This window comes from Simochromis diagramma, unplaced genomic scaffold, assembly GCF_900408965.1.
Source record: "Simochromis diagramma unplaced genomic scaffold, fSimDia1.1 OVJJ01000732.1, whole genome shotgun sequence".
Lineage (NCBI taxonomy): Eukaryota > Metazoa > Chordata > Actinopteri > Cichliformes > Cichlidae > Simochromis > Simochromis diagramma.
In genome coordinates, this window is record NW_024387183.1 from 85,102 (window position 1) to 98,781 (window position 13,680).

General features: G+C 38.9%; 1 long non-coding RNA gene across 1 annotated transcript; it reads left to right on the top strand.

The window, feature by feature from the left end:
* The first annotated feature begins 3,923 nt into the window (after nucleotides 1–3,923).
* Nucleotides 3,924–7,391, top strand: LOC120745037. The gene is made up of 3 exons (XR_005698544.1): nucleotides 3,924–4,206; nucleotides 5,845–6,000; nucleotides 6,430–7,391. It is a non-coding gene; the product is annotated as an uncharacterized LOC120745037 (long non-coding RNA).
* The last annotated feature ends 6,289 nt before the right edge of the window (nucleotides 7,392–13,680 follow it).

Sequence of the window (13,680 nt, forward strand, 5' to 3'; positions counted from 1 at the left end):
AGGTTCAATTTGCCTGTTGCAAGTAGAGCTTAACTTCTGTCTCGCTAGCTTGCCCTGCGCTCTTCCTTCTGACTATGCTGTCTCAGTGGATCTGCGCTCGACAGTGCAGCCTAGGCGGAGTAGTCGAACGCAGATTCACTGAGCGCTCAACACAGACAGCATCGTCAGAAGGAAAATTGATAAAATAAATTACAAATGTTGTATTGTTCGATACATATGCGTACCGAACCGAAAGCACTGTATCGAACGGTTCAATATCGATACGAATATCGTTGCACCCCTAATATATATATATATATATATATATATATATAAAACACCCAGCACGCCCCTGCGGGCGGTTTATCCTTCGAGCTCGGGTCCTCTACCAGAGGCCTGGGAGCTTGAGGGTCCTGCGCAGTATCTTAGCTGTTCCCAGGACTGCGCTCTTCTGGACAGAGATCTCCGATGTTATTCCCGGGATCTGCTGGAGCCACTCGCCTAGCTTGAGAGTCACCGCACCTAGTGCTCCAATTACCACGGGGACCACCGTTACCTTCACCCTCCACATCCTCTCGAGCTCTTCTCTGAGCCCTTGGTATTTCTCCAGCTTCTCATGTTCCTTCTTCCTGATATTGCTGTCATTCGGAACCGCTACATCGATCACTACGGCCGTCTTCTTCTGTTTGTCTACCACCACTATGTCCGGTTGGTTAGCCACCACCATTTTGTCCGTCTGTATCTGGAAGTCCCACAGGATCTTAGCTCGGTCATTCTCCACCACCCTTGGGGGCATCTCCCATTTTGACCTCGGGACTTCCAGGTTATACTCGGCACAGATGTTCCTGTACACTAGGCCATTTGGTTCCATGTATGCCTTGCCTGCTAGCATCTCTCTCTCTCTCTCTCTCTCTCTCTCTCTCTCTCTCTGCCAAATAAAATAGAAATAGAAGTTTAAAATCTGAACTCAATGGAATTCTCTTAATTTCTTTTCTTCTCCTTCTTACTGCAGCAAAAAAAAAAACAAAAAAAAACAAAACCCACAGTTTGGCCATTTAAACAGCTTCTGAATGTGTTCTGAAAAACTCAACAGACAGAACCCATGGATGTGAGCCACACAGGATGAAAGCGGCTGAGACAGTTCCAGTGTCACCGAAAGGGACAATAAGACATTAGGTTCCATTAGGTGGAAATAAAAGAAAAAAACAAACAAACAAAAAACAGTGTGTCAGTTTCACACAACATAAGGGGAACTGAAACGTAATCTAAAATGTTCAACGTGAAACCATAAGTATGGAAACCAGTATCAGCCTGCAAAGTAAGACTGTACTACTTACAGCTGAATGTAGCAATTGCTAATGATCCCAACCACGCCACACAGTCGGGCTATAAAACAGCTGCCACATTCTGCCTGCCTGGGAAATTCCCTGACAACAGCACGAAGTCCCGGTCACACCTTCACTAAATACTGTCACGAGTGCACAGATGAAGGGACACTAGCCAGCATGCTGAGTAACATTGCTTAGAGGTTTCAATGTATTGTACCATTTATCGCAAGAAGTACTGACGTGTAAACTGCTAACGAGTCAGAACGTTTTAACAACAACTGCAGATCATCACCAAACAACTGCTACTACACCAACAACAAATGCACCAACAAAGACTTTTGTTTTACTAAAGCATACTGAATCTCTGATCCACCTCTTAGTGTGTGTACAGGTGGCATTATTTCAAATGACAGCATCTGGGCCTTAAAACTGAAGCCAGCATAGAAACGCAGAGAGGAGGTAGCGGATCCAAAAGCAGCTCAATTCCCAAACACTTAGTAAAGTTAAAACTTTAAAGCATTAAAAAGCAGGGCACCAGTCACAGCTTCTCTATATAATCGAGTCTGTGCATGAAGTATGTCAGGCCAGTTGATTGTGCAGCAAATACAAACAGACGACTAAATTATTGCAAAATTTGACTCTGCGCTGCGGTTGATGAAAACAATTCTGTTTTTCCTCTTCTCTCTTGGTGCTTAAATTTGAACCAATGAGTCTTTCACAGAAAAACCCCCTCAACACTTTTAAAGTTCATCAAAGCTTCAGTGCACCAACTTCCCACATTTAACATAAATGAAAGCAACTTAACTGTTTGGAGGAGTTTGGACTGTCCTTGGTGGGACTGATCTGGAGACCGCCATCCCACAGGACTTTAAAGCTGTGCTGATTAAAGAGTGAACAGTTCACCACATGCTTCCTGGTGCACAGACACTCACTTTACTATTCTGCAGAAGAGGAAGCCCAGCTGTGTGTCTGCCTTAAAATATATATATATATTTTTAAAAAGTTTCAGCTTCAGCGAACTGAGATATGACAAATGGAAGAAATGAACACAATGTACGCTGCTTCAACAACACCTCTCCTCTGACCTCTGCTGAGAACTTAAAACATGTGACCTCACACAGCCAGAGTATTAATTTGAGGGGTTTTTTTTGTTTGTTTTTTTACATTCACTGTATGAACAAACATCTCCCTCCAGCAAAATCAGCCATCCAAGCAGCCGTCTCTGTGCACTTTCGTCTACTCAACAACTCTTACAGATGCTGCACTGAGTGCACAAGTTTGAATTTATTTAGGATTTTTTCTAATCCACAAAGGGTCACAATTATTGGGTGGCTGTGGCTCAGGAGGTAGACAATCAAATCAGAAGGTCGATGGTTTGATCTCCGGCTCCCATAGTCTTGCATGGCCAAGTATACTTCAAAATACTAAACCCTAGGTTGTCCCAATCAATCATTGTGTGAGTGCATGTGTCAATTCAAGGACGCATCCGGGCTTAAAAGGAAGTGCTGGTATAAATGTGTGAATGGGTGAATGAAGCATGTAGCAGAAATCGAGTAGAGTAGAAAAGTGCTATAAAAGTACATTCCATTCAACATTATACATAGATTTGGTAATATGCATACATCCACACAAATATTTAGTTTGACCAAAGGCTTTTGCTAAGCATCAAGTTTCTGACAATTCTGGCTGGATATCTGAGCACTCTCCTTGGCTGCACTCAATTAAATTGGAGGCCTGGACCCCAACTTGTAAGTATAGGACGCAAATGTTGAAAAAGGTTGAGGTCGGGGCCTTGGGAAGATGATTCCAGAAACCAGTTTTGATATGCGTTTGGAATCATTGATGTGTTGGAATGCCCCAGTTATGTACAAGTTTCAACCACCCCTCTGTTAATTTCAAGCAAAGTTGAAGAATTGGAAGGTAGTCCTCCATTATTCCATCCACTCTGTGCAAAGCAAAACAGTCCGAGAGCATAATCCTACCACCTCCATGCTTGACAGTAAGTACAGTGTTCTTAGGTCTGAAACCCTCCTATCATTGTTTCCAAATAGCTCAATCTTTGTCCTGTCTGAATATAAAACATTGCTCGAGAAGGCATTTGTCTGTCTATGTGGGAAATTGCAAATTGTTGATTTTGGAGTAGAGTCTTCCTTCCTGGACGGCAACCCTCAGCCCATGGCTATGAAAAGCTTCCTCAATATGCAAACCAATTTCCTCTCATCTGAGGATGACAGTTTTCCAAAGTCTACAAGAAGACCCAAACAAACTTTTACTTATGTCCAGTTGTTTGAACGGATAATCTTGCAGTTGTTAGAAAATGCCTTTGAAATGGCTGTCCAAAAGCCCCAACCTCAATCCTATTGAATATTCCTATGCCACCAAACCAACCAATTTAAATGAACTGTGTTAATTTTTCCCAAAACGCGTAGTCAAATATCCAACCAGCATTATGTCAAAAGCTTGTCGATGGCATCTGATCAAGTTGCAACTTGCAAAGGGACATTAAACCAAATATTACTGGGATTTAAGTATATATTTGACCCTCTGCAATAAATAAATTCTAAGCTGTGAACCCACTTCTTGGTTTTTTTTAAATCATTAAACATGTATACACTGAAAAAAGATGCAATAGGGTGGTTGTTGAATCTGCATAGAATTACTTCATATATCCAGCATGACTAATTTAAATTTCACATCTAAACATATTTTTGTCTTTTAATTTTCACATATTCTTTAAGAATATTCATTCTTTTAGAACAAATCATGTTGAAAAGAAACAAGTTAGTCGTGTTTTATCCTCAAGCTCCGCCCCCTGGAAAGGAAAAATCGGCTGCACTGTCCGCCATTTTTGTCTCTCGCTTTGGAAAATCTACTACCATCTGGAGTTTTACACTTGAAGGTAAATAAGATTTTAAAGCTAACACACCAGTGAGAAAGAGTGTAGACCCTTTATATATGTGGAATTTTACTGGGGTATTGTTATTTTACAGGTATGTGGGCTGTTTATCGAAAACCATGAAAGGCCAATGTTAGGCTCCAGTTAGCTAATGGTAACCGAAATTATGCGATAAGCAAATTAGTAATTAACATATATAATGTGAGTTAATATTGTTTGTATACTCTTTCAGTCTAAATTAACAGACTATTACAAACTTGCATCGGTGTCTGTAGTAAGTGGTGGTACCTGCAGTGTCTTAACCATTAAACAAGCTAATGTAGGGCCGGGATATGACTAGTTTGTTGAAACATGTCTGCTGCCAATGTGACTGCTCACACACAGTAACATTACCAGCACATAGCCACAGCCGCTATAAACATGCTGAAAGGGCAATCTAGCTTCTGTAGTCAGCAGCTGGAAGACTCAACACAGACCCAAGATTCAGTGTAACGGTTATCTAAATGTTGTGTGTCCTGTTTGTAAGCCCAGAAAAAGAAATAAAATAAAATGACGACCTTGAGCTTCAAGCTAATGTAAGCGTAATGCTATAGCATAAAGCGACTAATGCAATGATGAGGTTGTTAAATTAGTAAAAATACAGTAAATATATCCAACATGAATCATTTATCTTTTTGGTCTAAACATAATTAAGTCTCACGCCTTTCACTTGTTTTAGAAGGATGTTCAGTCTTTTAAAACCAGTCATATCAAAATAACAGAAAATAGTTATGTTTTCTGTTGAAACTCCACCCCCGGGTGTGTTCTGCGAGGGAAAATTCACTGTGGCGGTCCGCCATTTTTTGTCTTCGCTTCGTTTACATTTGGTGCTGAGCTTTACTTTGTCGAGGTAAACTGAAAACTACATGTTTGAGAGGAAACGAAGAGAACATCCATTATATGGGGAAGTTTTTCTCATGATTTGCTGTTGAGCAACATAATGTAAAAAACAAGTCATTCCTTAAGTTAATTAACGATAATGCTAGCTTAAGCTGAGGGACAATATTATGTCCATTAGCTTTTTTTCAGTGTGTGCCCAGTCACATTCGCTTTTTTTTTCTCAGTGAATACAGACTAACAAACTTGTGTCCATTTAGTTAACTGGTTGTACCTAAAATGTTTTAGTTAAACAGTTAAATAAGCTAGTTTGCCATGGGGTGGGCTCTGTGTGTGTGTGTGTGTGTGTGTGTGTGTGTGTGTGTGTGTGTGTGTGTGTGTGTGTGTGTGTGTGTGTGTGTGTGTGTTGGGGGGGTGAAAATTTGCATATGTTATCTTACATTCTGTAAGGTAAATTTTCTGGAAAGGTCAAATTAACTTATTTAACTAAGTATTAATGAAAGACCTCGATGTGTATATGACAATAATAGATGTAGTTTCTGGGTCATTTGGCAGAACTGCAAAATGGCCAGAAGGAGGCAACTGCTGTGGTTGCAAACAGGCTTTGGGTGGTATGGAAGTAAGCGCAACTATGGAACTGCTCAGCAACATGGGACCCATAGCTAATAAATAGTAATATGACAAAAAATAACAACTTTGTGTGGATGTAACCTTGTGAGATTTGAGATTTTGACAGTATTTTTATGTGACAACTTCTCTTTTTAGATAAATGCAGAGTTTAAGCGCATTACCACCATGCCACTGCAGTCCAGATTACTCTCGCAGATGGATGTGCTATCTGACAAACTAATAAAGGTCTTCAAAAGGCGAGGAGGACAAATAGGAAGAAGACTGCAGAACATTCTGGAGCCCACGGCCCAGGTAAGAAAATTTTTTATTTGTGTATACACTTTAGGGAAAATAATAATTTTAACAAAATGCTGCTTGTCACTCTATGCCAGGAGTATGTTGAAAATCACCTGGGATTTTCACAATTTACCATGGGTGCGTTTTTTTTTTTGTTTTTTTTTTTACCTGCATTAGAACTATGTGTGGAGTTCATAGTTGAACACCTCTCTGTGCTCTGACAGTATTCTGCTTCTTTGCATGGAGATTTCACTTCAGAAATGCATTACCTTTTTAAGCATTCTGAGGACTCAAATCACATGCTGTAATGAATCCATTTTTGTTCACCTAATGTGTTAATGTTAACATTTTTTGGAATAGTGACACAGATTAAAATAAGATTTGGTATAATGTTCTTTGACCAGTGTTCTGTTTAATTAAATTTTGGAATTCTGCATTTTCTAGGCCACAGATGAAGCCATTATCCAACGATCTAATAAGGAAACAACCATGGGAATTTACATCATAAAGTCAAGAGATGCCAATGGCAGCCCTGAGGACATCGGGATAGTCCTTGAAGGCCAGAGAGTCTGGCAGGATTTGGATAACTATACCCTAGCAGCTGCAATGCTGTTTGGACTAATGTACACTTTGAACCTCACCTACCCACTGGAAAAGTATACCTTCGAGGTATTATAGAAACTGGTTATGGAGCTCAAACGGAACAGCCTTTCAAAGAAGGCGCAGGTTTTCAGGACCAGACTGTACGATTGAACAGTTTTCCAGTTATGATGTGGGAACAACATGTTTACCTCTTCGAATATGTACCATCCTTTCTTTTAAGCCAGCACTGGTAAAGTTGCAGTACATAGTGAAACTTATTTTTCTGGCACTTTTCAACTTGGGGCCTTTATTACTGCAGTTTTCACTTTTCAAGCCATTGCTCTTTTTAAAAAAAATTCTAACTTTGAATGTCCATTTTTCTCAATGGAAATGGTGCCTTGCACCAATTTCACCAGTTTGCAATTTTTTTCCCAAGGTGCACCACTACAAACAGACATCGTGTAGTATTAGTGGTTGTGATGTTTAGTGATAGAAGCAAGCCAATACTAATCAGTTTAGGTCTCTTGGTTTTGTGCCTGTGGGTTATAATGTTATTTTAAGTCTCTTCTTTGTGTCACTTTAATAATTACACCCCTGTTGCCATATTACCTTATGGCTCTTACATTTAAAAAACTATTTTTTACATAAGTGCGATGTCATAAGGCCCCACAATGTTGAATTCAGGTTACAGCAGATAACTTTGAGGAATGTTGTGGAATGTTTTTCAAGAGATGCATTGTACAAATATGACTCATGTATATTTTGGAAGCCTGAATTGAAAGTCCATTGTTACAACTGTGTAGTATTTTCAAAAATACAGGTCATTGTTCAAAAATGTTTTGCTTATTTCTTTGATTGAGAGAAAGTGTACAGTACATACAGTAAGATCAGCCTTAATTTAGTTTTATTTATTGAACACTCAATTATATATTAGATTATATATTATATATTAGAAATTTGTTATAAAATAAAATAAGCTTACCATAAAATAATCTTGTCAATATAACACATAGTAGTCCAATACAATTAACACAAAAAGTTCATGTCTGATAAACAAGTGGTTTCTATAAATATTTGACCGGAATGAAAAACATAACAACAACATAAAAAAGTCATGTTCGTGTTACCAGAAAAATGTGTGCAGGTATAACATAAAAAACTAAGGTTAACCAAACATAACTTAATTTTGTGCAACCGCTTACAATAATTTTTTTATGTTTATCCCACTGATTATTTTTTTCAGTGTACTGTACAATTAATCCACCCTGACGGGGGGGGGGGGGAGGTAATTGAAAGCCCAAAATTTCCATGGCATTCATGCCTGTGACGAGTGTACATAGAATTTTGAACTTTAATTCTCAGCTGTAGACTGTCAACAAATATTTTACATTTCCTTATACAATTGACTTAAAAACAAAAAGAATGCAAAGATTGATTTTAACTAGAAAAGGATTTCCTGATTGTGAAATTCATAGATTATGTTAACATTTTAAAAAGGAAAAAGAAGGAATCAATGAGTCTATTTGTTGTAAGTAATCGTTTTTGTGTCAGGAAAACAGTGTTTTTAATCTATGAGCTGAATTTAAATGACTTTCAGCTCATTATCAGACAGTCTTAACGCATTTATCCAAAATGAAACCATTGCTATCAGTAAATGTTACAGACACTTGTGACCATAATTGACTGTCAATAAGTCCTTCCCAATGAAGACAATGAGTTTCAAAAAAGTTAATATTGCGAGAAGCTGCCAACAGATAGGTATCAGCTAGCTAGTACAATGTAACCTAAAAGTCTGAGACCATACAGTTGTATTCCATTTACAAAAACACAAACACTTTCAGAGCCTGAAACATTTAAACCAGTAAAACCAGGAGAAAGTGAATAACTGGAAGAGAGATGCTTCCAAACCCTCCACTACCCATACACAAAAAATGATCAATTACAAAATTCCTTAAAGCAATCCCATTATTGTGAGAGTCTTTCATTTAGCCAACTTCCTTACCATGCCTCAGTTTCACATCCCTCCGATCACACAAGTATGACTCCAATTAAAGGGAGGAGGAAGAAGAAATGCAATAAGTCATACCACTGTTATGTCATAAGGAGCAAAGTTCAACAGCCAGCAGGCTCCTTAGAGGATTAAATACCTGAGCACAGTGACTAGACCAGGCTGATTAGCAGATTACCTATCACTACATAGGACTGTGTGATGGTGGGGAGAGGAGAGAAGAGGGCAGCAGTTCAGGGACTCATTTTCAGTGCATTAGCTGTGCAGAAGGAGAAGCAGTCAGATGCAGACAGCACGAATAAGTAATAAAAGGTGAGTGAGCTACATTAAAACCACAGAGCTGACTGACGGCTAATCCACAGCTGTGAATTAGCTGTGCGTGAATGTGTGAATGACTGAATGTAGTGTAAAGCGCTTTGGGGTCCATAGGGACTAAGTAAAGTGCTATACAAATACAGGCCATTTACTACTAGTAGCAGCATCACCCAAATCCAACAGCAAAAGGTTGACCACTAGCATTAATCAACCAATTTAAGCCCTCGCTAAATCAGAGGCCACTTTCATCATTCACAGTCCAAGCTCATTCATAATGAGAAGCCACAATAGGAAATTCTCTATTGGAAACCAACTGTATCCGGGCTGATCACCCTAATTTGATTCAGCAATGTAAAGTGTGCCAAAAATTGGCTCAAAAAGCAAGTTATCCCAATACATAGTAGGTGGGCAGAAAACAATACTCGTGGCTCTCCAGCCATTCTTTAAACGCCTCTGAGTTTATCTTTGCCAAAATGCCAGAAAGTTGCTGTGCTATCAAATGCACTAAGCAGCACTTGTTTATTGGTGGCTGTAAATTCATTGGCTCATTCAAACTGTGGGAATGATTTACCCGACCACTGGAGAAATACTCAGTGAGCTTTACTATTATCATGCGACATTAATGTAATAAATTAACACTAGTGGAACTTTCCAGACACTACACTGTGAAAACCCAAGTCAAGAAAATGTAAGATCATTATGTGGCAATTTGTTTAAGCTATCTATGTAGCACTTTTGCTTTATTTCTATATTAAAATGTCTAGTTTTACTGCATTACGAAGCATCTTTATAGCCAAGTTTTAGCCTCCATGGAGAGTCCCTGGCCCCATTAGCAGTTGTATGATGGGTACATTTTGTAATTTATTATTTACCTTAAGATTAATTTTGATCCTGTCAAAAGGCTTAAAGGCAAGGGCAGAGCCGTTTAGAGTTACAGGATTGCTAGTGGAGGCCCAGATAACAGTTAGCTGTTCACTAGACAACTTAACTGTGTTCGACCCATTGGCAATATCTTAGAAATATTATGGCTACATACTATTTTATATTGCAGTATTACAACTATCTGATAAACACCACTAATTAACAGACACAAGTATTGTTGTGTTACAGAAACGGTTTGGAAAATGGTTGAGGCTGAAAAAACTGGTTACATTGTATCTTTTATATACAGGTTATACTGTGTTATCAGTGTGTGCTTTAGATTTGAAGTAGTGTTTACGCTTTAAGAATGACTTTGCAATTGGCAGTTCCTACATTTCACTGTTAAAGCAGCACAAAATTATCTCTCAAAGAAAGGTCATCATAGACCGGACACAGCTTCACAGTTTCACTCCAGAAAAAGAAAAAAAAGTCAACACCCTAATCCCGATACTGCTCCTCTACATTTGTTTCTATATCAGACTGTTTGGTGACAGACTGAAGTACTTCTCAGTCTTATTTTTATCTTTTCATCTAAAAAGGAACCTTTGTAAGGGTTACAAATCATTAAATTAGTATTGCAGTGTCGATAGCAATGCTTTCAGCTCAGTGGTATCTGTTCCTTAGAGGCTAAGGCCAGACACATAAGGTACAACAACAACAACAAACTTTTTTTATAGAGCACATTTAAAAACCAGCGGTATACCAAAGTGCTTAACATAAGAGACAGAAGTAACACGAGAGGACAGAGATGCTTTTAAATACAAGATACCTCACATCCAATGTTCCCTCTAAGCTGTGCACGTGCGCAATTGCACACTGCTGGCACGGTCTCTGCGCACAGAAAATCTGCGCACAGAAAATCTGCATTGCGCACAAAAAAAATAAATAAATAAATTTAACCTGAATTGAAATTAAAATTAAAACTTAAACAATTCTGTTTTGCAGTGTTAGTCAGTAAGTGACTGGCTGCTCCCGTATGGGATAACAACGATGCCAACTTATCCCATAGTCCAGCCAATAATGCGATTCACATTCGTATATATGCAGCTAATCAACGTCGTTGACAAGCTATGACAGCGTCCTTATGTGCCGACACCAGTGTTTTAGCTAGCAAAGCAGTGTGGCTGATGTGAAGTGAAGCCACGTTAATGACAACGTGTACAACCATTAGATATGTGAGCAGGACAGATGGAACAATTGACGGAAAAAGTGTGGACTTTATACCAGTTCTTAAATTGTGTTGATAGGCCACGTAAAACCAGAGTTATGATAAAAATATATGCAATGTTTGGTTTGCTTCCTGAATACTATTGTTGTTTATATTTGCGGGAAGAAACAGTAAAAACAGCGTTTTATAAGGAAAGCGCTTGAAAGCACTCTCCGCCTGTGAGCAAAAACAAAACCAAAAAGCCCCCACCCTTTCCTATCCGATTGTTCAGTCTGACGTCACTAGCCGTGTCTGGGTCTAAACTCCGCTGCAGGTCCATATATCAAACGATCACTATGGCATTACTGAGAGTTGAAAAACTGTCTAAAGTCTTTCATCTTTAATAAAATTATCAGCGTTCTGCTCTACCAGGTGTAACAATTGAGTTTAACATCCAGACATCCATGAAAACGGAATTTATGACATTTAACGGAGTTAGAAATTAGCAGGGAGTTAGCTCGCTAGCTTCTATCTATATACAATATAGCATGTCCTGACTGCGGGGTTTTGGAAACAAATTCAAACGTACAGCTGTGTTATCACTTCCAACATAAATGAAGACAGAAAACTAAACAGCAGTGACGTTTGTAGGGTTACTGAAGTTTGGCTAGCTGGTATATAATTATGTGCTACGTGACCGCTAGCGACACAGCTATGTTAGCAGAACAAGCTAACTTTTTTTCCACTCGATAAAAGTTAACGTGAGTGTTCTCGGTGGTCAGGAACAAATGTAATCGCATGGCAGGATGCTGTATAAGGACCAAACTTCAGCCAGGAGAACAAATGAGATAATCCATCCACAATACGAGATTAGTCATTCATATACTGCTGCATGGGCTGGGCTGTAGTTACATCAGAAGTTTTTAAAAACTGAGCTTAAATAAATGATTAGCGGTAATAAAAGCCGAGGGAGGTCAGCAGTGATCACTGACTGTTTTAGGAGCTTTTTGAGATCAAATAGAAGAAAATACATAACATTAAACATGTTAACAACACAAAAGCCATATTAAACGCAGACTACTTTAGACCCGGAAGTAGGATTCGTCGCGTCATCACTGAACAACCGGATTGGTCGAAAAATGTATCATGTCGCCCAATCAAAAAATGATATGCCAACATAGCATTTAGTTGTTTAGGAAGGGGGGGAAGTTTTAGGAGTGACGGCGGTGTTTTGAGATGTGAGAGATTTACGACGTTTAGCGCAAATCTTGTGTTAGTGTGTAGTGTGGTCAATAGTTTTGTTGTGTGTGTCAGAACAATGAGGCGACTACTGAATGTTACAGGTGTTACAGGAGTGATACATCTCCTGTTGTCAGGCCTGCAGGTATCAGGCTGTTGTTCTCCTTTATCTCATAGTGGACAGAAATTATTTTTGGAGTGGCACAAATAATTTGTGTGGCATCAAATTTGATGCAGAACACCTGATTGTTCTGTAAATAGTTTTAAATGTTTATTTAAAAAACTGCCTTGGCTGCATTTTTAGATAAACAGCTGCAAAAAACTTTGTAATTTGCATAACTCAGTTACTTTGTTGAAGAAGTAACTATATAATTAATTGCCCAACATTGGTTATTACAGAGTTACATGACGCTCTCCCAGACCACAGACTCATACTCATAATACAAGTCAGGGCTTTATAAAAAAGAAAAAAAAGAAAGAAAGTTGTGTTTTCAAAATTGGAGTTGAAGTTTTTTTTTGTTTTTTTTATTTTTAAACTTCCAATAGTGTTAACATTAGTGGTGCAACGGATCACAGTTGATCCGTAATCCGAACCGATCCCACTCCACGGTTCGGCACGCACGTGATCCGAAGATTCGAAAAAGAAGAAAAAAAAAAGTATGTGTCTGTTGCGCGTGGTGGGTCTGTCAAGTGATAGTTATGGCCAGCGCTAGCGGTCCAAGTGGAGGAGCAGAGGCGTTTGCGGTATTTAAGCAGCCCATTTGCTGCCCAATCCGACCGGGCTAAAGCTATTACAAAAGCTATTGGGGTGTTTAGCTGCAGATGGGAGGCTGTATTCCATTGTGCAAAACAAGGGGCTTAAACTATGATGAACGTGCTTATGCCATGCGTTTGTGTTCGCGTCCACTTTAGTGGCAAGATCCAAGCATGTATGAGCTAGAAAAGATTTAAGTTGTGGCTGAACTGTCCCAGGCATCTACTGCTGCCCCAACTACTACAAATGGGTGGACCTCCAGGGCAACGGAAAGCTACATGACCGTGACAACTCATTATATCACAGCAGAGTGCGATATAATGAGCGGTATGTATTATTATAGGGTCTACCTTACAATATAAAGCGCCTAGAGGCGACTGTTGTTGTGATTTGGCGCTTTATAAATAAAACTGAATTGAGTGGTAGATACAAAGACCTGTACTGCCCTATATTGTACCATAATTTATTTTTTTTTTTTATAATTGCGTGGAATGAGTCTTGAGTTGAATGTTTTTAACAGGCAAAAAATACTTCAATAAGTAAATAAGTAAATGTTAAATTTTTGTCTTTTTTCGCTGATCCAAAAATTTATCCGATCCGTGACTCAAAACCGTGATCCGATCTGAACCGAGAGATTTTTGATCCGTTGCACCACTAGTTAACATACTACACAGGTCATGAACAAGATTTTTTTAAATTTTCATTGTAAGTGGGCTAAAGCAGTTAATT